This window comes from Dasypus novemcinctus, chromosome X (genome assembly GCF_030445035.2).
Source record: "Dasypus novemcinctus isolate mDasNov1 chromosome X, mDasNov1.1.hap2, whole genome shotgun sequence".
In the NCBI taxonomy this organism is placed as follows: domain Eukaryota; kingdom Metazoa; phylum Chordata; class Mammalia; order Cingulata; family Dasypodidae; genus Dasypus; species Dasypus novemcinctus.
Genome location: NC_080704.1, coordinates 35,942,074 through 35,968,503, shown reverse-complemented (window position 1 = coordinate 35,968,503; position 26,430 = coordinate 35,942,074). Strand labels below are relative to the sequence as shown.

Sequence of the window (26,430 nt, the reverse complement as noted above, 5' to 3'; positions counted from 1 at the left end):
GCTGTAACTTATTTATTGCATACATTCACAAATGAAGGAAATGCTAGATTTCAGTTGAAGTTCAGAGAATATTCAGACTCCTGGACCCCCTGAAAACTTTCCACAGACCCCTTGGGGATCTGTGGACGCCTGGTTAAGAACCCCTGCTTTAACTCAAAAGTTAGAAATGTTTAAGCTTAGTTAAGAAGGTATTACTAAAGCCAAGACAGGCTGAAAGCCAGGCTACTTGCTCAAAACAGTTAGCCAAGTTGTTAATGCAAAGGAAAAGTTCTTGAAGTAAATTAAAAGTGCTACTCTAGTGAATACACTAGTGATAAGAAAGCCTTATTGCTGATATGGAGAAAGTTTTAGTGGTCTGGATACATCAAACCAGCTGCAACATCCCCTTAATCCAAAACCTAATCCAGACAGGGCCCTAACTCTCTTCAATTTCGTGAAGGCTGAGAGAGGTGAGGAAACTACAGAAGAAAGTTTGAAGCTAGCAGAGACTGGTTCATGAGGTTTAAGGAAAGAAGCCTTCTCCATAACATGAAAGTGCAAGGTTGAAGCAGCAAGTGCTGATGTAGAAGCTGCAAAAAGTTATCCAGAAGATCTAGCTAAGATCATTGATAAAGTTGACTACACTAAACACAGGATTTTCAATGTAGACAAAACAGCCTCTTGATAGAGGTTAATGCAGCTGGTGACTTGAGGTTGAAGCTAATGCTCACTTACCATTCCAAAACTCCTAGGGCCCTTAAGAATCATGCTAAATCTACTTAGTGTTTGCTCTATAAATGTAACAACAAAGCCTGGATGACCTTACATCTGGTTACAATATGGTTAATGGACTATTTTATACCCACTGTTGAGAGATAATACTCAGACAAAAGATTCCTTTCTAAATACTACTACTCTTGGTCACCCAAGAGCTTGGATGGAGATATACAATGAGATAAATATTGTTTTCATGCTTGCTAATACATCCATTCTGTTACCCATGGATCAAGGAGTCATTTTGACTTTCAAGTCTTATTATTTAAGAAATACATTTCCTAAAACTATAGCTGTCAGTGATTCCTCTGATGGAGCTGGGCAGAGTAAATTAAAAACTTGGAAAAGATTCACTATTCCAAGATGCCATTAAGAGCGTTTGTGTTCATGGGAGGAGGGCAAAATAGCAACATTAAGAAGAGTTTAGAAGAAGTTGATTCCAACTCTCCTGGATGACTTGGAGAGGTTTGTGTTCAGGAAAAGAACTGCAGATGTGGTGGAAATAACAAGAGGGATAGAATTATAAGAGTAGCCTGAAGATGTGAGTGAACTGCTGCAATCTCATGATGAAACTTTAACATATAGGAGTAGCTTGTTATGAATGAGCAAAGAAAGTGGTTTCTTGAGATGAAATTTACTCTTGGTGAAGATACTGTGAGCATCAGTGAAAGAACAACAAAGAATGTTGTTATTTATTACATAAAAGTAGTAGATAAAGCAGCAGCAGAGCTTGAGAGAATTGACTCTAATTTTGAAAGAAGTTCTGTGAGTAAAATGCTATCAAACTTCATTGTATGCTACAGAGAAATCTTTCATGAAACGAAGAGTCAATGTGCGAACTTCATTGTTGTCTTATTTTAAGAATTAGCCACAGCCACCTCAACCTTCAGCACCACCACCCTGGGCAGTCAGCAGCCATCAGTATGAAGGCAAGACCCTCTAGCAGCAAAAAGATCATGACTGACTGAAGGCTCAGGGTACAGTTAGCATTTTTTATTAATAGTAAGAAAATATTTTTAATTAAGGTATGTACATTTTTTTAGACATAGTGCTATTGCACACTTAATAGACTACCATATAGTGTAAACATTCATATGCACTGGGATACCAAAATGTGTGTGTGTCTCACTTTTTTGCTATATTCACTTTATTGTGGTGGTCTGAAATCAAATTCACAATATTCCCAGGATATGCTTGTGTGTGTGTAAATGAATATATGTAGAATATATATATATATAATATATTTATATTCTATGTCAGACACTGTACTGAGCGTTTTTAAATTGGGCTGTGCTTATACTTATAGAAACAAGAAGTACATTCTTTTGCAGTATCACCTTGAGTTATACCAGTTTCTCCCGAACTATCATGCAGCAAAGGAGGCAGTATGTTATAATATTTAAAGCAAGAGCTTTAGAGTTAGACTGTCTGAGTTCACAGCTTAGATCCACCTCCCTGAGCTTGATTTTATTAGTAAAATATGGACAATGATAGTATCTGCCATCTGAGTTGTCATGAAGATTAAATTAGGTAGTGTATGATAAATGCTCCCCACCTTCCCTGGTTCACTGCAAGTATTCAATAAATGTTAGTAATTGATATTAGATTCTACAGTGAACTCAGTAGGAATCTTCCCATTCATGGCCTTAGTTTCATGCACACTGTACTTCACATGATGATATATGAAAATAATATATTTCTACATAGGTACCCTATTCTGCCCTTGACATTAGGACCACTTGTAGAAGTCACTTGATATTAGATTGGGAGAGAAAGTCCACACTCCCTTGTGATGGTTAGTGAACCTAGCCTTTAGGAAAACCTTTGACTTGCTCAGTAGGCTTCAGATTGCCTAAAATACATTTTTCTTTTTCTGAAAGGGCTACTAATTCAATGTCCCTTCAAAGAGGTAGTCTTAACATATAGGTCCAAAATTAATTTAGAGAAGTTCAAGTACACCAAGGCTATGGAACAAGACTTAGAAAAAGAAGGGAAATTTGAGCATGCCTGGGCATTGATTAGCAGGAACTACTCAGTTCTCTGTGATACTCTCTCTCTTTCTTCCATCCTGTGTATAATAACTGCTCAAAATTTAAATTCCTGGAAGATAGAGTCCAGTTGTCCTTCCTTGGGTAACATGCCCATTCTTTTGCTAGAGGAGAACAGATAACATTGGTTTATAACCCTCTCTTCCAAAAGTTTCTTGCAAGAAGAGGTAATACCCCCTCCAAAGAAATTAGGGTCTGCAATGATAAAAAGAGGGAAAAGATGCTGAACAGCCAATAAATAACAAACACCTACTCTACTTGAGCTAGAATATATAGGATAGGTTGTGGGACAGAGAAAATAAAAAAGGAGACTAGAGGAGGTGATTGTACATGTTTATTTTATTCAAGTTTGCATCAAGAAGTCCTGAAATAAAGACTATTTATACATTAGTAAACCAAATATAAGTTTGTTGGAACTTTGCACTTACAGTAATTGTTTCTCAATTAAAGTAAATTGTTGGGTAGTGTAACTGAAACATATTATGGAGACTCCATCTTTTTCTTGACCTATCAATTTTATTATGGTTTTTAAAAAAAAATCTCAAAAAAAATCACCACAATATAACAGCAACAACTTTATCCCTAATTATAACCACAACTGATTGTTAGCCATTGTGTTTTTCTTTACTTTGGAAATTCCAGTTTTTAATGAGAAATTTTTTGTAGCTGAAAAGCATCAGAAATTAAGTAAGTTAATATAACAAGGTCTTTTATTTTATTTTATTTTTTAGATTTATTTATTTTATTTCTTTCTCTCCCCTTTCCCCCCCACCCCAGTTGTCTGTTCTCTGTGTCTATTTGCTGCGTCGTCTTTGTTCGCTTCTGTTGTTGTCAGTGGCATGGGAATCTATTTCTTTTTGTTGCGTCATCTTGCTGTGTCAGCTCTCTGTGTGGGCGGTGCCATTCCTGGGCAGGCTGCACTTTCTTTCGCGCTGGGCGGCTCTCCTTATGGGACGCACTCCTTGTGCGTGGGGCTCCCCTACACGGGGGACACCCCTGCGTGGCAGGGCACTCCTTGCACACATCAGCACTGCGCATGGGCCAGCTCCACACGGGTCAAGGAGGCCTGGGGTTTGATCCGCGGACCTCCCATGTGGTAGACAAATGCCCTAACCACTGGGCCAAGTCCGCCACAAGGTCTTTCATAACTCCAAGAGAACTTAGTTCTAAATTTATGAGATTCAGCTCAAACCTTATATATACAATGACTGAAATATTGGCCCCAGAAAGGGTATAAGGACATGCCATGGCATTTGTATAAGCTAGCCTTTTTAATTACTCTTTTTTTAATTTCTCTCCCCCCACCTCCACCCCAGTTGTCTGTTCTCTGTGTCCATTTGCTGCGTGTTCTTTTGTGCGCTTCTGTTGTTGTCAGCGGCATGGGAATCTGTGTTTCTTTTTGTTGTGTAATCTTGCTGTGTCAGCTCTCCGTGTGTGCAGTGCCACTCCTGGGCAGGTTGCACTTTCTTTCACGCTGGACGGCTCTCCTCATGGGGTGCACTCCTTGCGTGTGGGGCTCCCCTACGTGGGGACACCCCTGCGTGGCACGGCACTCCTTGCGTGCATCAGCACTGTTCATGGGCCAGCTCCACACGGGTCAAGGAGGCCTGGGGTTTGAACCACGGACCTCCCATGTGGTAGGCAGATGCCCTATCCATTGGGCCAAGTCCGCTTCCTTTAATTACTCTTAATCGTGATTTCAAAGGACTAAAAATCACATATTTGGTTTTTTAAAAAAACAGCAACAATTTTTATTCTTTTAGCATAAAAGGCTTAATTAAATTCTTATTTTAGAAAATAGGAGACTGCTGCCACTTTGAATTGAAAATAATTTTTACTAAGTGAATGATATGAGCAAAAGAAAATGAAAATGTTTTTAAAAGATTGTAAAATAAAGCCATTTTAAAGACGAAGCTGCTCTAATACTATATTTTCAAGAGTAGAAAATAGAGCGTTATGTTTTAAAGAAATAAAGATGTGAAATGTGCCAATTGTTTCTTTAAAAGCAACAACTGAGAGAGTGCTAAGTTCCTAGCCAGGGAAGCTCTATCACATTCCCCAATAGAACAGCAACAATCCCACAAGTGCAATGGTAAAGACCAATAAAGATGGATGGTCCAACATGAGCCCTTGATACTGATGGCTCCGATTATGAGCCTGTGTGCCTGAAATATGAACTAAGTCTAGAGCTGCAGGGTGCCTAAGAGTTACTCCTGAGAGCCTCCATGTTGCTCAAATGTGGCCACTCTCTAAGCGAAATTCAGCATGTAAATGCATCACCTTCGCCCCAGTGTGGGACATGACTCCTGGGGATGAGCCTCCCTGGCACCAAGGGATTACTACCAAGCACCAGCTGGTGATGTAACTAGAAAGAGACCTTGAATAAAAGGGTCAACTCAGATCCGCAGAATATCTCAGCCTACATGTAATATCAGGTGTTTAAAACTGCTTTTTGACCTTCAGTAAAAGGGGGAGAAGGAAAAGGCAAATGAGTTTATATAGCTATGAGTCTCCAAAAAAGAGTCAGGCGGTCATCAGAGGGGTAATCCTTATGCATGCCTCAGCAGGGTGCCAGAGACAGCCAAAGTAGATAGAAACCCAGGTACTGGTTCTCCTGAGGACAACAGAGACCCACATGTGCTATGGTCATGGCAGATGGCTCTGGAGTTCAGGGCCATGACAGTTGGCCCTACTTTGGAATTTGTGTTCATGAGTGTGATGGAGTTGGACTCAGATATGACTTTCTACACATGCCTCTTCTGCTACTTTTACCGGACCTGTGGTTGGTGTTTGGATTGGTGTATATTCAGGAGACCTGAATCTTTGAACTGTCCATGTGACAGCCAGGCCCTGAGCCTCAACAGACTTGCAACTCCTACCCTCTGGTTTATTAGACTTACCCCAGCCAGTGAACAGGGAGGTGAAGAAGATCAAAAACCACACCAGAAAGCCAAGAGTGCCTACAACTGAAAGCAGGAGAATTGCATCCATCATCCATGTGCAATCTAGGCCCCTTTTTGATGTAGAGGGGACTGGACTTAACCATCCCAGGGTCCACAGAATGGAGGAATAGAGTATAGAGTAGAGTGGACTTACTGGTGTTCTGCTGGGGAACTATTATGATTAGTAAGGGAAGAAATTGTAATATTGATGTGGAGAAAGTGGCCACGGTAGCCGCTGATGGTAGGGAAAGGGAAGAAGAGATATGATGTGGGTGCATTTTTTAGGATTTGGAGTTGTCCTGGGTGGTGCTGCAGGGACAGATGTTGGACATTGTGTGTCTTCCCATGGCCCACTGGGTGGAATGGGGGAGAGTGTAGAGTACAATATAGACCACTGTCCATGTGGTGCAGCAGTGCTCCAATATGTATTCACCAGGTGCAGTGAATATGCCACGATGATGGAAGAGGTTGTTGATGTGGGAGGAGTGGGGTAGGGAGGGTAAGGGGTATATGGGGACATCATATTTTTTTAATGTAACATTTAAAAGAAAATAAAGAAGAAAAAGTAAAACCTACATGATGCTTAATTTTTTAAAATTGACAATTAATAGCAGAGGATGATTTGTAATTTGTAGTTTAGTGTCAGATCTAATTAAGAAATCCTTTTTCTATTTCATAATATGTTTAAGGAAAATTTGCTCTGACACAAAATTGTTTTGACAATGATTAGCCATTTTATTTTTCTGACATAATCTAACAGATGAAGGGGAAAGAATGTCTAGAACTTTTTTCTGAATGTGATGATTGAGTCTAACTGAGGGAAAGGAAAGAGACAAGCAGGAGGAAGGGAGAGAGAGAAGGAAGGAAAAGTAGAGAGGGAAAAAGAGGGAGGAGGGGAGGTAGGAAAATGGGGCAGAGAGGTGGGCAAGAGGGAAAAAAAGTTGCTGGGAAATTTGGAGAGAGATTTGTAGCAGTGGCGAATAGTTATTATCAACAAAACGATTTAGGAGACCATATAATATTGTTATTTTTATACTACTCCTTTCTGATTGTCTGTGCTAAATTAATTACGATCTTTTTTCAAATCATTTGGCCAGGTGTTCCAGGTAATTCACTAAATCTGAACCACAGGCCCTTGTACTGAATAAAGAATTGAATCAGCAAAGGAGATTTATCCTCTAATAAGACCTCTCCAGATTGGGGTTGAGACAAATTGGCCAGTCTGGACAAGATGATAATAGCATTGTTCAAGATTCATTTTTAACTACTCATTACACCACTACCTGGGAGATTTCATTATCCAAAGATTGAAGGGGCAGTTTTAGTAGGCGTAATGTATATTTAAATGGGAAATAATTACTTGATTATGTTTAATTTTTTATTCTTAAGGTCAAAGCCTTTCATAAAAATTTGATTATTTTTTGTATGTCTGGCTATATCTACACAAAGTGTCGTTGAATGGCTCCAGAATCATTCTGAGCCTAACTTTGATGGAATAAATTCAGCCAGAATCAGACAACAAAGAAACTTGTCTAGCATGACCCTAGAACAGGGGTTGGTAACCAGGGGCCTGTGAACTTGAATTGAAACTCAAAAAAAAACATTGTTCTTGTGGAGACATGTTGGTTCAGGTGTGATATATTTATTAAATAATACACAGCATAGTGTGGAATTAGTAAGGGGTCCATGGTTTTCACCTGACTGGCAAAGGGGTATATGGAGCAAAAAAGGTTAAGAACCCCTGCTCTAGAAGGATTGGTAGAACAATGTGTGTGGGGGGGAATTGCACTATAGGCTTAAACTAAAAACAAAAGAGAATGTTTCTTGAAATTATTCTATCACCATGAGCATAGCAGAAAAAACAGTTATTATAAATGGTTTCCCTTATTCAAAAAATGAGAAACATTATAGGCAATTTAACTAATTGGTCTAAGTTTGCTTAGTAAATGTAATTAGATATTCTGACATATCCCCTCATCTCTCCACCAAAGTTACAACAAAATAAACGGAGCACCCTTTATTTCCATGGGTAGTCAACATATCTCACAAGTTGTGTGACAGTGCTCTTAGGGTGAGGAGAGTAATTATTTCAGTTTTCTCTTTTATCAAACAGCCATCCGGCCCTTACCATCTCATCAGTTCGATTCTGTACAAATTTGTTTAAGAAACACCATAGCCCAGTGTGTGCTGCCTTTCCATATTTAGAAGACATGCACTGCATTGTACAATGAATAATGCTGTAATCTGTTTGGCTGAAGATATTTGCAAATTATGTACTGTAATTATCTTCTGACAAATGTATGTAGTAGACATTTTGTAGCCCTGTGGATCACTTCTCCACATTCACACAATTGTCTTTCCCTACCTAATGGGAGCCGGATTGACTATTATCTTCACCGAAGGATGTAAAGATATTTCAATGTCAGTAAAATGACTTGTTTTATATTCTCAGATCATGACCAAAAAAAAAAACTTTCCTTAAATAAAAAGGTCATAGAATTGCAAACAGCAAAAAAAAAAAAATCCCATTTTCTAAGTCTCATAATAAGCTTTTTATGGAAAATGATACTATACACTTTTTTGCTTAAAGATAAACATAAGCTTTACCAAACCACGTATTTCAACATCTATGACTGGAAATGCACATCTTATTACAATGCAATTCAATTTGCTGTAACATTTTCTGTCAAAACCTTATCAAGTAAAATCAAACTACTGTGTTTACATGAATTCTGAGAAAAGCCAGAACACTGTGTTTTCAGTGAAATATCAGTGGGAATCTGACAAGGACGTTTATGTTTGCTATTGTTTTCAAATAGTGAGTTTTGTTTACCAATTTCCTTGCTTGGTTCTAGTTAGGGGTTAGTTTGTATGAAATGATCTTTAACTATTGGATAAGAAAAACAATATAAATAATTCATTGTCTTCTTTTTTTTCCTTTTTTTTCCCCTTTATTAAAGAAGTAATGGGTTTACTGAACAATCATGCATAAAATTCAGGATTTCCATTTACCACCCTATTATTAGCACCTTGAATTGATGTGATATATTTCTTACAATTGATGAAAGCACATTTTTAATAATTGTACTATCAACTATAGTCCATGGTTTAACTTAGGGTTCACTGTATAGTACAGTTCCATGGATTTTTAAAATTTATATTCTATTACCTTATATGCAACCTAATATTTTCCCTTTTAACCACATTCAGAGATATATTTCAGTGCTACTAATTATGTCCACAATGTTGTGCTACCATCACCACCATTCATTACCAAAACACTTCTGTCATCCCAGAAAGGAGCCTAGCACATTTTAAGCCTCAACTTCCCATTCTCTATTCCCATTCTGTCCCATGGTAGCCTATATTCTAGATTCTGACTCTATGAGTTTGCTTATTCTAATTATTTCAAATTAGTAAGATTGTCTTTTAATCTGGTCTTTGCCTATATGATGCTGTTATACTCTAAATTTTATTACCCGGCTATTAGGCTTCAGATTTTACCATAATTTGAGGTTCTTAAAGTCTATTACAGAAGTTACAGCATGTCATAATGTGTTTCTTCTTCTTGCTTTCATCGTTAAGATGATGCAAATGTTGAGTACGTGGTTGTTTATTCATTCATGCATTCATTCATTCACTCAACAAATAGTGAACCATGTTACTAAACATGCTGGAGGCAGGTAAGGGAATGATTAGGAAATGAGGTTGGAAAGACATAGTGGAGCAAGAGTGGGATTTTAGTTTGATTTCTTTGGGTATGATAATGAATAATTGGCAATAAGATACAGCAGTGGTCACACATCACTACTAGTAAAAATATTTTTGCACATTTATCCATACTTTTCACTACTTATATTAGTGATATGTGGATATATTAAGATACACATAATGTAAATATTTTTAATAAGCTGCAATTAAAATAGCTACTAATGTTTTTTTTCCTCCCTCAAATGTCTACTTTGGAGACCCCTGGGTTACAGTGTATAGTAGACTGAATTATGTACCTTAGTTTAGACGTGACCTTAATTGTAATCCATGTTCCTGTGGGTGTGAACCCATTGTAAATAGGACCTCTTGAGGATGTTATTTTAGTTAAGGCATGGCTCAAATGAATGAGGGTCGAACTTAAAAGGGATTATTGGCATCCTTTATGAGCAGATATAGTTGGAGAAAGCCACTGGGAGAAGCCAGAAGCTGGAAGTCAAAGGAACCCAGAAGAAGAAGGAGAGGACATTGTCATGTGGCAAGAGGCAGGAAACCCCAGCCACCAGCATCAGAATGTTATAGACTTCATAGAGAAAGTGTCGCCATAGTGAGACTTTGATTTTGGACTTCGAGTTTCAAAGCCTTGAATCAATAAACGTCCAGAGTTTAAGCCAACTCATTTTGTGGTATTTGTCATAGCAGAATGGCAAACTAAGACACAGTGTCATGCAGAATCTTTAGAAATATTGTTAGAAAGAAAGCTGTACTTATAAGAAAAGAAAAGCTCACCAAATTGTGGAGGAGAAAATAATTTTATTAACAGTCTTGCATGAACAGGTGCACAATCTGGATAAAATGGCTGGCATCAAACAGCAAGAAACTCTGACATTTCTACTCTAAACCTAACATGCAGATCCCTCTTCTATTCCTCATTGATTGAGTAATTCAGGGGCTGCAGCGTATACGAATGGTCAAACTAAGTTACACAGTTCTGCTCTCAGTTGCCACTCCCACACTGTCTACACTCCAGCAGGCTGGGTGGGTTCAGCACCACTTTTACTATTGGCCCTGCCCCCACTTTTCACCATTGGCCCTTCTCACTTTGGCCCCTCACTCACTTCTCACCATTACCCCCCACCCCCTCATTTTGGCACCACTTTTCAAATTCCTGGCCGGCCAAAGTGGCTAGAACCCCTTTCCCTCCCTCCTCTTAACAGCAGAGCTGGCTCTGGCTTTCCCTTTACGAAAACTAAACTTAACCCTTTCCTACAATATCATGAGTGCTTTTTAAGGGCTTTTTGTTTAAGACTAAGTTTTCCTTCATCTGTTATTTAGTGACACTTGCTGGCGAAATGTAGTGGTATTGCATGCTCTTGGCAATTAAAAATAAGGAGGCTATAGGCTCCAATTTTATAATATGTCTTCCGTAAGGGAAACAGAAAAGGCAGAGAGTGGTAATTGCCACAAGAGAAAAAATTACTATGGGGGTTTCAGTCACATATATATCAGAATGAATGTTTCAATCAGTGAGTAAATTATGATTTATTTTCTTCTGAATATGTGCCTGAATTTCTAATATAGAAGAAAATTAAGCTAGACTTCCCTTTCCAGATTTCTTTTTGCTTTTTATTCAATAACCTACCTAGGTGTTAAAATTGATTTTTGCATGATACGTTTTAATGTTGATAAAATACATAATCTAACCTAATCAACCAATAATTTCAAAGATGGTCATAGCTGCATTTCTTTTGAAGGAGAAGCAGTGGGATCTGACCTTGTTCTTGTGATCCTTTATGAATTCATTAAATATAATACCAGGGTTTCTAGAGTAATTTGAGTCAATTCTTATTAGACTTATAAAAGTAACTTCAAATATAATTTTAGCCATTCATAAATGCTTCCAAATTCCCTTATCTTTCTTGTTTATATTCTGGGCAAACAAGTATAATAATATTCAAGCATTATGTGTCTTCTATAATTTATTAATAGTCAAGGAATGAATATCTTTTCTATTATTTATCTCTATAATAGAAATCCTTTGATTTACATGACATATTCTCCCTTCAATTATGGATGCAGAATAAACTTTGTAATGATAGACTTTCCCCCCTTAAACCAATTTAATCTATGTTCAGCTCTAGGATTAGTTTTAAACCCTTTAACTGGAAATAAGAAAAAGTAAAGCCATGGGGAGGGTTTAGGCCAAAAGGGTAGTATATAGAGAGAGATAATTTGAGTTGATTCTGTACTTAAGAAAGTAGGGAGAAGAGAATAATTTACATTTAACTCATTCATCCTGTTTCCCCTAAATCTAAAAAGAACTGGACTGTGGCAAGAGAGAAAATAATCTGTAGCAACTCCATTGCGGCTGAGCTTTTCTTTCATGTCATATTATATGAAAATCACAAAAAGCTGCCACAGATATAACCATTTAATGCTCTTTGAGAACTTTGACATAAAAATCAGGCTGCCACTTTACAACACTTAACCTGGGTGTTTTATTTTTTAAAATTAAATAATAAGGTAGACACTAGAAAAGGACAGTTATCAGGGACATATTATAGTAATTGGAAAGTTGCAAGCAGACAAGAAGCTATATATAAAATGAGATTTTACATTAAAATTGTTCTCCCAATCAAAATCATGATGGATTTTATTTTTAACATTAGGAAACATTTTAGATGAAAACCATACAACCATTTCAAGGTGTGAGCACCGAACAAATCCAATTATGAAGTAATCACACTGGTACCTGCACACTCCTTAAAGTTGATCATAACGATTAGAAATGTAGAATTGACTCGTTTGTCAGAACACTGAAGTCTTTGACATCTATTCCTGCCTTCTCTGTGAAGACCGATCTGCATTGGTCTTTATAATGAATGATTCACTGTAAAATTATTTTGTGCATTAATTATATTTTTTCTTCTAAAGAGGCTTCTATTATCTTGAACTTTTATTGTCATTTGCCTTTTTACATTTTTATGTTTTAGCCCTTGATACGAATATAAAAGTTCCTTAAATGCAAACATAGTATTCCATTTTTCGTAGCACCTAAGGCTATACTAGGTGTTCTCTAAATATTATTTATTTATTTTATCTTCATGAATGACTAGTTTACTTAGCATTTTAAATTTAACAATCTTTTAAAGAGTCAAATCACCATATTTATTTTAGCGTTTTCAAATTTTTTATTGTAGGACCACACAACTCAAAAATTTCCCATTTTAGCCATTTTCAAGTGTACAATTCAATTGTGTTTAAATGTAACATGATTTATGTCTATATTTGGTCAGTGATGAATAAAAGCTTCTGAGAATTAAATTTACTGCACCAAGCAGAAATTATTTAATTTTAAACAGTCAAAGGAATTTAGACATTAAGGGACCATCTCTTCCAATTAATGCTTTGATCATTTTGTGGCTATACATACAAAAACCTCACTACAATGACTTACCCAAATAGGAGTTTATTTTCCTCACATAATAAGAAGTAGGTGTTCCACAGTTGATGCAGTAGCCACAAAGACATCAGTGTCCTAGGCTCCTTTTTTCTCTGTCCCCAGCCATGCTCAACAGGAAACTTTCTTTCCGATGGTGTCTTGATGGCCATTCTGCCTCCAGGCGTTGTGTCTTCATTGTAAACTGGAAGAATGGGAAGTGGGGAGAATAAATGCAGGGACCAGCTTTTGTCAGTTCTTGTTTACAAGGAAAACAAAAGTTTCTCTTGCAGTCTCATCCAATAGAGGTCCCTTTACCCCTCATTGGCCAGAAGTATGTCATATGACCACCTCTACATTCTGGGGAGCCTGGAAGAATTGAGTATTTAACCATTAGGTGTGTATTTATTCATAATTCAGAACATGAGAACGGGTGGCCTAAACCTTTCTGTTCTGAACAAAATATGGATTCATTTAGTTAAGAAGAAGGAGAGACTGGATATTGAATAGGCAACTAGTTATACCTGCCAAGATATCTTGTCTAAGACATATATATGTATGTATTTTTTCCTTTGGACTTGGGAGTTTTTACTTAACTAAACATAATGTGATTGTTGTCCTATCTTCTTAGTTCTCACATCACCAGAGATGGCCTGGAAGTGTGAATGTAAAAGAATAACCCTAAAACTAATAGTTCGTGATAGATAAATTATTTTACTTAATTATACCACATGAAGGTCCTATGAAAGCAGTATGAATTAAGTGGGACATTGGCCACATTGTGTTCATATTTGCTCTTCTATTCTCAAGGAATAATTTCCTAGTTAACCACATTTGGTTACAGTTCTCTAAATTTGCACCGTCAAATACTGTAGTTACTAGCCACATGTAGCTATTTCAATGTAAATGGATTTAAATTTTGGAAGTCCACATTTTAAATAGTAGCCACATGCAGCTAGAGGCTACCCTATTGAACAGCACAGATAGAGAACATTTCCATCACTGCAAAAGGTACCATTGGACAGTATGGCTCTAAGTAGCTATGACGCATATATTGTCTGTTTAAATTTATTTCAAATATCAAGAAAATAAAATTAAGGGAGAATTATACTATTCGTACCTATCTTTTTGTCTCTGGATTTTTTATATTTGAGAAAGAAAAAGCAATTTACTTCTTAATAGCTTAAATAACCTGGAAAATTCTGAAGAGGTCCATTAGTATCAATATATATGGTTTTAGGCTATCAGTTTTAATATTCTGAATTATTAAGAACCCAAACACATACACTGAGTTCAAGGAAAAGAATATAGGGAAGCAGACTTGGCCCAGTGGATAGGGTGTCCACCTACCACATGGGAGGTCCGCGGTTCAAACTCCGGGCCTCCTTGACCCGTGTGGAGCTGGCCCATGTGCAGTGCTGATGCACGCAAGGAGTGCCGTGCCACGCAGGGGTGTCCCCCACGTAGGGGAGCCCCACGCACAAGGAGTACACCCCATAAGGAGAGCTGCCCAGCATGAAAGAAAGTGCAGCCTGCCCAAGAATGGCGCCGCACACACAGAGAGCTGACACAACAAGATGACACAACAAAAAGAAGCACAGATTCCCATGCCACTGATAAGGATAGAAGCACAGTCACAGAAGAACACACAGCAAATGGGGGGGGGGCGGGAGGAGAGAGAAATAAATAAAAAATAAATCTTACAAAAAAAGAATATAGACTAAGCAGTAAGAAGATTACCAGTTCTAGTGTGATAATCAAACAGAAAAATGAGTAATAGGTCCCATTTAATATAAAGCTTTTTAAAAGACCAAGTTTCCCTTTTTTGCTTTATTGTCATTTTTGTAACATCTTTTCACTCCTTAAGATGGGCTTTTGGAGCCTCCACCACAAAGGCCCCAGTGTCTACATGGCCATCCATGATCTCTTCATTGTGGCACCACCCTGATGCCCAAGCTCCTAGGTTTTCTTCTTTATTCCCATCACTTGCTCCAACAAGGACTACTATTCTTATTTCTCATATTATCAGTGGTCTATTTTATGCAGTAAAAAGTGGGAAATAATAGTTAGTATTTTGCCTAGGAAATGTACTGTTGTACCAGTGTTTCAAACTGTGTTCCATAAGGTGTTAATAGGTGTTCCTCATGAAGAAGTGAGTTGAGCTAATAAACGTGCATGGACTTGGTCTATCCTAGAGATCCACAGGGTGCATTACCATAGCAACATCAATGAAAAGTCCTACAGAAATATTAGCATTGATTAGCTCAACATTTCTCAGTAATTTATCCATGGACACCTTTTGTTTGGAACATCTTTTTTTTTTTTTTTTTTTTTTTTTTTAAGATTTATTTATTTATTTAATTCCCCCCCTCCCCTGGTTGTCTGTTCTTGATGTCTATTTGCTGCGTCTTGTTTCTTTGTCCGCTTCTGTTGTCGTCAGCGGCACGGGAAGTGTGGGCGGGCCATTCCTGGGCAGGCTGCTCTTTCTTTTCACGCTGGGCGGCTTTCCTCACAGGCGCACTCCTTGCGCGTGGGGCTCCCCCACGCGGGGGACACCCTTGCGTGGCACGGCACTCCTTGCGCGCATCAGCACTGCGCATGGCCAGCTCCACACGGGTCAAGGAGGTCCGGGGTTTGAACCGCAGACCTCCCATATGGTAGACGGACGCCCTAACCACTGGGCCAAAGTCCGTTTCCCTGTTTGGAACATCTTAAGGAGTACAGTTTAGAGAATGCTAACTTCTCTTAGTAAAATGCACGTGTCTCTATGAGTCACTTGATTTCTTGACATAGGTTTGTTTTTACCAAATTAATCTTTCAGAAATCTTCCTCTTAGGCACTATGTCTGTAACTTGGGAAGGTGTTGCCAGGAAACCACTTGTATCCTGATGTACCTACCAGGGACCAAGTAGCTAGGTGTTCTCCAGAATGAACACTTGAGGGAATTCGTTTAACACAGCATTCTATAAAGTCAGTGTTATCTATAAATACATAAATATATGTAATATATAGTAATTTATGTTTAAAATATTGATTAATTATTAAAATCTGCATAACAGTATTAAAGAACATAGTATAGGACAACACTTAAAGGCATTAAGGTGCCTGATACATTTTAGTACTTTCCTATATAAAGCCTAAAAGTCAGAAATCATAGCTTTTAACATTCAGTTTGAAATGGAAAGCTTTGTGTCTTTCTTTCAGTTGTTACATTACAGAGATCCTCCAATGGGGACATATAAGAAGAACCATAGATCCTATTTGTATTTATTTATATCTCATTCCTCTATAGTTTCTATTTTTGTTTGTATTTTCTAAAGTACATAACACATTAACAAAGTAATACATGTATAAAATTTGAATAAACATGGATTGGCATGTGCAGGCCAAATTTTTTTTTTTTTTTTACATTATATGTATGTGGAGTCAAAGTGTTTGGAGACTACCATTCCTCAATGTGTCAAACGCCAAAAGTCCCCTGGCCTATAATTAAGTACACTTGGTACTTCTGATTGTGGTACTAATTGTTCCCTCAAAAGTACCTATCATATGATATGAAAAATCTTAGACAGATTTAGCTAATAAAAAGGTCTCTCTTCATTTATTTTCTTTCTTTTTTTAATCCAATTTTAAAAATGTTTATAGATGCTTTAGATTACATAAATGTTACATCAGAATTATAGGGGATTCCCATATACCTCACCCCACACACACTCTCCCACATTAACAACATTTTTCATTAGTGTGGTACATTTCTCACAATTAATGAACACATATTGAAGCATTGTGATATACCAGTTATAATGTAAACTAGCCAAGAACTGTAGTTTATATTATAGTTTACCCTTTGCCCCACATAATTTTATAGATTTTGACAAAATGTATAATGGCCTGTATCCATCATTGCAGTGCCATGCAAGACAATTCCAATGTCCCAAAAATTCCCCCATATTGCACCTATTCTTCCCTCTCCCTCCCCTCAGAAACACTGGTGGCCATTGCCTTTTTACCAGTGATGCAGGTTCTTCCATTGCTAGAATAATCATAAGTCTACTTTAATCCATAGTTGCTTTCCACCCTTACGTTTGTTCATTTCTCTATCTTGAGGATTTGAGGATGATGACACCCGCCCTGCGTCCAATTGAGACAGGGCTAAGATCCCATAGGGCAGATGGATGGAACTGTATTGTTTGCGCTTGTAGACACTCTCTGCTTCCTGGGTTGAGCATTGTCCATCTTCATCATTTTGTTAGTTGTCCTGGGCAAGTTCAATGAACTGGAGAGCAGGTATTGCAACTCTGCCGCGATTCAGGACTCAACAGGCATATGAACAGACCAAAGATTTAAGTCTCTGGGATATATATTTAACAAGTATAGTGCTAATTATAGGTTCAAATAAAAGGGACAAAAGAGTCATGTGTAGGGATATTATAAATGAGTCTAGCTTTGTTACATTGGGGAGCGTATATTCCAAAGTAAGGCCCGCTGACAGTGTGCCTAATTCCTGAGACTGTCTGCCCTGCTTATAGTGTCTAGATGTCTCTAGAGCCCTCAGGAGCCCCACTGTTTAGGGCGCTCTTTACTGTGACACTCAATGAGATCTTGCTGAGGTGTGCATAACTGTAATCTCTGGAATAAACTCCTGACTCACTTTGGAGTCTCTTAGCCATAAAATCTCATTTGTATTTAACATTTCTCCCTTTTGGTTAAGGTCTTTTTCCAGACTCATTGCTAGTTGGTGCTTGGTAATAATTCCTAGGTGACAGGGAGGCTCATCCCCAGAAGTCATGTCTAATGCTAGGGAGAAGGTAGTGCGTTTATATGCTGAGTTTGGCTTAGAGGCCACATTTGAGCAACAAGGGGGCTTTCAGTAGGTAACTCTTAAGCAATATATAATACTAAGCTAAGTTTCAATTTCACTATAAAAGGTTCATAAGTACAACCATCAATATCAAGGGCCTGGTGTAATGATCTGTCCTCCTTCACTAGGCACTGCCCTTGTACTCAGAATGTAGCAGGATTTCCCAGGATGGGAATTCAATATTCTTTCAGTTATCCTGTGGGTATCCACCCACCAAGACAACACCCCATGACCACTTGAACATATTCATGTGCCATAGAGGCATGCCCCAGGTATACCCTTCCCCACACATCCCCCTATCACTGACACCATGCACAAGTGATCATCCCCTGCCACAGTTGTGACCCTTCTGTGATCCAAAACCTCCCCAAAAACAAAGACAAAAAAATAAACAATAATAAAAATCATAAATAAAATACAAAAATAAAAATAATTTTAATTGTCTTTCATCACTGTAAGATCTGTTATCTTTTATGTACAATGACAGTTTCTTCCATATGTTTCCCTAGTGTCTTATTTCTTTCTCTTTATCTTCAAAGAAGCTTTAGATTACAGAAAAGTCCCATATGCCCAAACCCCTCCCACTTCCCCCTATTAATAACATTTTACATGTGTACAATACATTGGTTATGATTGTTGTAGAAATATCGAAGCATTGCTAGTAACCATGGCCAATGGCTTACATTATGGTTCAAATTTTGTCGATCCACTTTTATAGGTCTTGACAGAATTTTAAATAGCCTGTTCTTTTAAGTCTCCTTTACTAAACAGAAAGTAACTTTTTCTTTTTAAAGCACAGAGATTGTAAGTGCAGATATTCCCCCAGAGTATAGTTTTTACCACCAGAAAGCTTAGTGTTTTAAATTGCTTAGAAATATCCTTCACTCCACTAACTTCCAAATTGCTTCATATCTACTCTTAAAATTTTGTATTAAACTTTTTATGCAAATGTAAGGCATGTGAAATGTATCATATTTGCTTCTTGAAAAAGAAATATGTAATCATTTCTTCCATTTGGAGGATTCTTGAGATAATTTAGTGGTTGTGATTTTAAAAAGCCAGTGGGGAATATAGTTTTGATTATTTCATTATTTTGGTGACAAAGCACACACTTGTTTCATTCACATAACTTCTTACATGGAAACTCATTGTACACAATCATGGTTTTTGCTAATAATTTTTCAACCTCCTATTTCTTTTTTTAATTTTTAGTTATAATCCCAATGCTAAAACCCTGTTTTCCTTCCATTTTTTTCTCAGTTCTATTTATATTTTGGACTCAGGTAGCCTAAAATTCTTTCATAAAGTACAATTATGATATGTAACCAATCTAAAAATTCTCTAAAGCTGAGATATGATATTTTTTTTACCATCAGAAGCTATACAGATGTCAATTCCAGCTCTCCTATTAGAAAAGCAATCCTTTGCCCTGTGGTATTATTACCATTCTATCATGCTATCACAATCTTAAATTTTACTTCTAAGAGTGAATTTCTTTCTTTTAGAGCATTGAATTTAAAGATTCTCTGTTAACATGTAAATATTCTAGAAGATATTAACTTAAGACCTTAATGATTAAGTCCAATTTAACTTTCTCAATTCCAAAAGTATAGGAAATGTCACATGTCTTTATTTTTCTAAATCAAATATAATTTGTATCAGAACGTTTTGTCTAGGATAGTCAGGAAATCATAGTCAGAATCGGTTTTCATAGATCTCTGCTCCCTTCAGAGTTATCCAAGAGCCTCCGAAAGGCTTTTGGTTATAAAGAACAGAAATATACCAGTCGGCATTACATTTCCATCTTTTCTTCTTGCCTAAGAGTCTCGATTATTCCCAATCATTTCTGGAAACCAAGGTCTTTTCAAAAAAGTCTCTTAATACTTTTCTAAGGCCAGGAAATCCAAACTTCAGGGACACAGTCATGGCTACCATGTGAAAAGGGGAGATGGAAGTAAACCTGCTATTCATTTTAAAAGACAAAACCCAATCACTTTCTCAGGTTATTCTGCAACACCAGTTATCAATTCAGAGCAGGTTGCTTGCTAAGAGATTCTGAAAGAATGCAGCAAAGGGACGCTAAGGAATCCTAAAGGGGTGGTGACGAAATCTATGTTAATTCCTATTATCTATGAGGGTCATGCACCTAAGGAGAAGCTTAAGGCCACTTACCTGTCATACTGAGCTTACAAAGGGGAACAATCACCTTAGAATCTATTAAATAGTTTATTTTCCAAACCATGACACCTTTAAAAATGAAAAGGAAGTGCCATTTATAATAATGTCAGACAACAGTAGCAAAATGGGCCTCCCCAGGATAAACTGGTTGTATGGTCACCTTAGGTATTGGTAAAGAGAGTATATTAAACAAGTATCAGTACTAGGACTAGGCAAATGGAATTATTTGACATATGGATTCTTTCTTGGAAAAACTTAAGTTGATTCTGTTTATAATCTATTTCAGAAGACCAAAAAGAAAACAGACAATTTGAGGTACAATGCAATAGATTCTATGATTGGGTAAAAACGGTATTTCTTCAGTGTAAATTGGAACATAACTGAGAATGTCTTCAGTGTCAAGGAACAAAATATTCCATTCAAACCGGCTTAAACAAGAAAGGGAACTTATTGGCACATGTAACAGTACTGTTGTGTAGGCTTCAGGCATGGTATACTCAAAGCTCGAGTTTCCTTTCTCTTTTGCCCTTCAATGTTGCCATAGAAGTTCCAGGATACATTTTTGCATACCACACTAACAGGGACAATCCTAAGACAAAGATCAGATTGAACCAAGAATCAAAGAACAGCAGTTACACACAGCCTTCATTAAAAAAATAGAGAGATTTCCTTTCTTGGCCCTCAGATGAAAAATCTGAGCTTCTCTCTGATTGGACCAACTGAAGTCATGAACCCACCCTGAACCAATCACTGTGGCAAGAGGAATGGGAGTTCCCACCTTAAGTCCATGGTTGTTATCCAAGGGCATGCTTGGAAGGTTACCAAAATGCCTACAGTAGTCACTAACCCAACTAGACCAAGTTGACAGTTTTTCAGGAAAGGTTTTCCAGAGGAGACTATATTTAAAACATCCAATTTCTCTATACCCAGAATAACAATATTATAAAAATGACTCATTTTTAGTTTTCATTCTATTTTCCTATTTCTTGGTGGTGTTGTCTAAGTAATTATGGACTTCAGAAGCTGTTGAAAAGGACACAGAATACCAACTCTTATCATTTCAAAAGCAGTAGAAATAAACGTACATATTCATTTTCTTTCATTGCACATCAAGAGAAATACAATGTATTATATAGACATGTACAAACAAGGATTTCTAACACTGATAAACAGGAAATGATATTTTGAAATTGCCTTATTTCTTTCATTTTTAGCCTATTTTTCTTTGTCAACTATTTGATGACATATCCAAATATCAGCTTTCATCCTTAATAAGAATTGGTTATTAAAACAAAGAATGTTGTTATTGTAATTTGGACACTTCACCACCCTCCCCTCAAATATAGAGGAACTGTAGTATAGTGTGATTTTTCTTATTCTTCTCATATTTGTAGAAATAGCGTGAGCTTTGTCTGGGGTTAGGCATCTAAAACCTTGCCTTGTGTAACACTGGCAAGCTGCAGAACTTCTATGATCCTCAGCTTGATTGTCTGTAAAACTGAAATAGCCAACTCTGTGTCACATTGTAGTTATCAAGATTAAAACTCACGGATTAAGATCTTAGTAGATAAATCTCAACTCTGATGTTTCATTTGCTCTGCATTCTTTAAGAATTTTCTGTGATGATTTTGCTAACTTGTATATTATTCCTCCTTACATTTTTCTTTTGCTTGAATATAACAATGATATTTTACATTATAAAAGTAAATAAAGTAACTCTTTAAAACAAATATTAGTTTTAGATGATTAAATAGGTTTGTATGGAGGTCCCTTTGCTAATCATAGCAATTATCCTTAGTGAAAAAATGATAGACACTTGAAAAACCAATTAATCATGGTAGCCACTTTCGCAGCATAAACAAACCCAACTTTCAAATCTGAGAATCAAAAGGGCAATGTCAGTGTGGTATTTCAAATCCTCTTGCCCTTTGATGCTACAAAGAACAAAAAATGTGAAACGTGTTAGAGTGTGCTTCAGAAAGTGTGTATTCTCTCTCTCTCTCTCTCTCTCTCTCTCACACACACACACACACACACACACACACACACACACACACACCCCTCATAGGAGAATTATATAAACACCAGCCTGTTGACTTAACAGAATTACTAGGCCTGGTTATTGCTGGGACTGTGAAAAAAAGTAATTATATGAGTAGCTACCTCAAAATGAAAGGCAAGGTAAGATTGTGGAGTTCTTCATATGATGGAAAGGGTACACAAAGATGGGAAAATAATCTTTAAAGATCTGGTTATTAAGCCGTGTTGGCCAAATATGGCCATGAAAAAAAATCAGAAGAGAATTTTAATTTTCTTTTCCAAAAACAAAATGTATTGTTAAATGGAAGGAGGTGAGGGCCGTAGGGGACAGTTGTTTTTATACTAGTTGCAGGTCCTTAAAGAACAGCTTATTTTAAAGTTTGTGGCTTCCACATCCTTATGAACTGTTCTAGGTCAATATTGTTATGTGCAACTATTAGTTTATTGTTGGTAGTGAACTGAAGCAGAACATTAGTATGGTAGATGAGGGTTAGCTACTCTCCTGTATTCTCGCTATGAGATATTACGATTTGTGTAAAAAGTTCATTCAAGGCAGATATAAAAATAGTCTAAAATCTAGAGGCAGGGTTCAGTTAACATTAGAGAGGGTATCAGGGAGGTAAAATACTTGGATTCAGTATGCAGACACAGAATTATTTCAGCCTCAAATCTTGGACAATGTCCCAGAGAGCACAAGCCCCAGAGCTTACTGGATTTTTATATCTGGTCCTTATATATTTTAACCAAATCTTGTACTTGAATAACACTAATCTCATAAATGAAAACCCATTTCTAACATTTGTTTTGCTCATTAGTAAGGGCTCTGGTGTTGATTATGGTAAAAATAGCTAAAATACTTGTAGGACCCATCTTGAGAGTCTGGCCTTTCTGATTAAGTTCTGCTCCCACCCCCCATATGAATTCCTGATTAAAGCTACTGAGAGCTAACATATTCATAATAACACATACATAGAGGCTGTGCTGAAGTGTGGTAAATTAGAGCCATTTTAAGTGAGACACTTCTTTCATCTTTTCTTATGTCCGATCCGATATTTGATTTTTTAAAAAAAGATTTATTTATTTCTCTCCCCTCCCCCCACCCCGTTGTCTGCTCTCTGTGTCCATTTGCTGTGTGTTCTTCTGTGTCCACTTGCATTGTCAGGCGGCACCAGGAAACCGCATCTCTTTTTTGTTGCATCATCTTGCTGCGTCAGTTCTCCGTGTGTGGTGCCACTCCTGTGCGGGCTGTGCTTTTTTTCACTTGGGGCGGCTTTCCTTGTGGGGTGCACTCCTTGCATGTGGGGCATCCATAGGCGGGGGCACTTCTGCGTGGCAGGGCACTCCTTGCATATGGCAGCATTCCTTTTGGGCCAGCTCACCGCCAGGGTCAGGAGGCCCTGGGTATTGAACCCTGGACACCCTCCATATGGTAGGCGGACACTCTATCAGTTGAGCCACGTCCACTTCCCAGATATTTGATTTTTTTTAGTGGTCCACAACAAAGAAAAAAAACAAAGCCCCCAAATAAAAAATTCTTTGTATACATTATAAAAAGGCAACAAAGTGGTGTAAATTCAATCAGAAATGAAATGCTATTATGTGAGAATATCTCCCTGGCTTGTATGGAGGTAATGGGGCATGGGATTGATGGATTCGGCAGTAACTTAGAGATTGAAAAGACGTGTGGCTTTTCCCACAACCTTGCTTAATGAAACCCTCACTTTGTGCTGTGAGATAGTTTATTGTTTTCTTTTCATGCAAATATCTTGGTTTTTATCTGTTTGTTTAATAGTCTGTAATTTGGGGGTAATGCATTTTTTTTATACTGTCATGAAACAGCAAGCAGAAAATGCCAACAGGAAAGAGATAAACAAGTATCCTATAAATCAGAGTCTGCCCTTTTCTTTCTTCTGTCTATCTTTCTCTATTTCTTCCTCTCTGCCTCTCTTTCTTTTCATTTTTGCTAGGTCAGTAAGAGAATTCTTTATTGTTGACAGATTGGCTTATTATGAACCTTCTCTAAATGTAAATGAGACTGTAGGTAGATGCTTGGGTTTGAGCTGCCTGTTCCTCAGCCTGTGGGTCAGGGGGCTGGCATAGTTCCCTTATTTACTATTCTCATTCTTCCAGATTCGTGTTAACTCCAAGGTAGATGAGAATTATAATGAGTTTCTATTAACATTGCCTTTTTAAAAATTAAAATCTATCCAATATAATATTTACATTAAAGAATTCATTCAAGTGAATCAAAGAGGTAACTTTTGCACTTCTGGGTGAGTGTATGTGGATTAGTAGAATCAGGTTATAAACTTCAGTTTTAATCTTTTATTCTCTTTTATTTTTTGTATATCAGAAATGTTTCGTCATTATGTTCTCAAAAACAATCTCATGTTTTTTAAAAACTGAGTGGGTAATGGGAAGGAAGGGAGGATCATGGGAAGAGTGGAATCACACGCTACTTCAACTTGAAACCTTTGCTCTTAATGTCATCACCACCAACATTTAAAATTTATGTTTCTACTATTTTGCAGGGTGTTTCGCCTTTGGCTATTCTTGTTGGTGCAAGACTTTAGGCTTAGTATTTATGTACAGGCTTTATGCATGGCTCGTCTTCTGAAGATACGATGCATTATCTACTATAATTTGAGAAACATCATCATTTAAAAATTTCAGAATATGGTTTTGTTCAGAATACTCATAAAGGATAAAGTATATTCATGATTCATTTCATAAGAATTGGAATAAGAAGTTTTCTATCATTGAGATCTTTCTTAGTACTTGGGACATCTCTGAATCAGCAGTAGATTTTCCTAGTTTGAGATATAAAATTCTAGACTTTAGTAAAATCTCACTGTCATCTCACCACCAGATGATTCTATATTTAATTTTTTTTCCATTTTGTTTTCAAATTTATGGAGATGAGAGGGAGAAAAGAAAAAGGGAGAATTGATAATCTCTCTGTCTCTCAGTCCTTATACCATTTCATTTTTAAAAATTTATCACTGAGAAATATTTTATAGGTCTCTTCACTTAACCTGCTTCATTTGTCTACGTAGTTGTATTTCGCAATTTCAGAGAGAACCATCTACCACCATTCTGAAGGTCATTTACCTGAAAATGACAGAGCACAGCATCTACTCAAACAACTGCACAGCAATTATCTATCAATTACCATTGTTCATTAGTTCCCTGTTTCAGGATTGAAGGTTTGCCTCCACACCTTCCTCATCCCCCCTAGCATTTTATCACAGAGCCTACTGATTCATTCACATGCTTGGACTAAATTTGCCACCCACTGTGTTCCTATTGTTTTGTATATGGACGTGAAAAGATTTAATTGGATATTGTTGAAAAGACACAGAGGCTAACTCTCAATTTTCATATGTGGTGCTTTCCTCTCCCTCTGTACCACCTCCCTTACTTGATGAGAAAATTGCCCTTTCCATGGTAACAATAAAAAAAAAAAGCTTCCAGATTTTTGGTAGTAGTTGTTGCAGAGAAAAGAAGTCCAAAAATGGACAAGGTTTAAAAAAATGAAAAGGGCCAAGGGAAAGACAGCTGGGAAGAAGGCTTAATGTTTATGAGTGAGTGAGGCAGGGAGAGAATGAGGTTGAATGAGCAAAACTGAGCCAAGAGGAAGATGACTTTTCTTCATCCCAGAGGCAGTGCCCCTTCCTTTCCTACAGGCTATCACTCCCTAGAAGATAAGGGCTTTACTCTGAATTCATCCTGGATTCACTCCTGAAGAACTGCTTGTCACAGGAACAGAAACACCTGATTTCCTCAGGGAGTCATTGGTCATTACTTTTTGTTTTAATGTAAATGCTTACGAGCTCTGATTTCTACCTCTTAATAGGGACATCCCAATGGACTCTGGGTAAGAGGGTAAAGGAGATGCAACAATTTGCCTCCCCCACTTCTGGAGGCCTGCTCTACAGAGCAGGGTTCTCACTGCTTTAGGCTTCCTGTGCTTTCTAGATTGTGGAATTTTGTAACCGTTGTCCCTGATCCTCACGTAGTAACCAAGCAACCCAACGAACTAAGCCACATTGTGACAAGCAGTTTAGAGCTGAATAACTAACTGCAGAACCTTTGTGGTAGGCTGAATTATGCACCCCACCCCCCCAAAGTCCAAGTGCTTATCCCTAGAATCTGTGAATAGGTTACCTTACATAAAATGGCAAAAGGGTCTTTAAGTTTGTGGTAAGTTCAGGATCCTGAGATGGGGCGGTGATCCTGGGTTATCTGGGATGGGCCCAGAGCAAGCACAGGGGGCCTTAGAAGAAGGGAGGGGGTGTGATAGTGGAAGCAGAGGCAGAGAGAAAAATGGCAAGCTGCTCCACTGCTGGCTGGGGAGATGGAGGATGGGACCAAGATCCGATGAATACAGACAGCTTCCAGAAGCTGGAAAAGCCAAGGAAATGGCGTCTCCCCTTGCACCTCCACAAGGAATATAGCTCT

The 26,430-nt window shown here is 37.6% G+C and overlaps 1 protein-coding gene across 3 annotated transcripts in view; it reads left to right on the top strand.

Annotated features, from left to right (window-relative positions):
• The window catches only part of DMD (dystrophin), a 2,676,723-nt gene that overhangs the window by 1,986,828 nt on the left and 663,465 nt on the right, over positions 1–26,430 (top strand). The window lies entirely within an intron of this gene.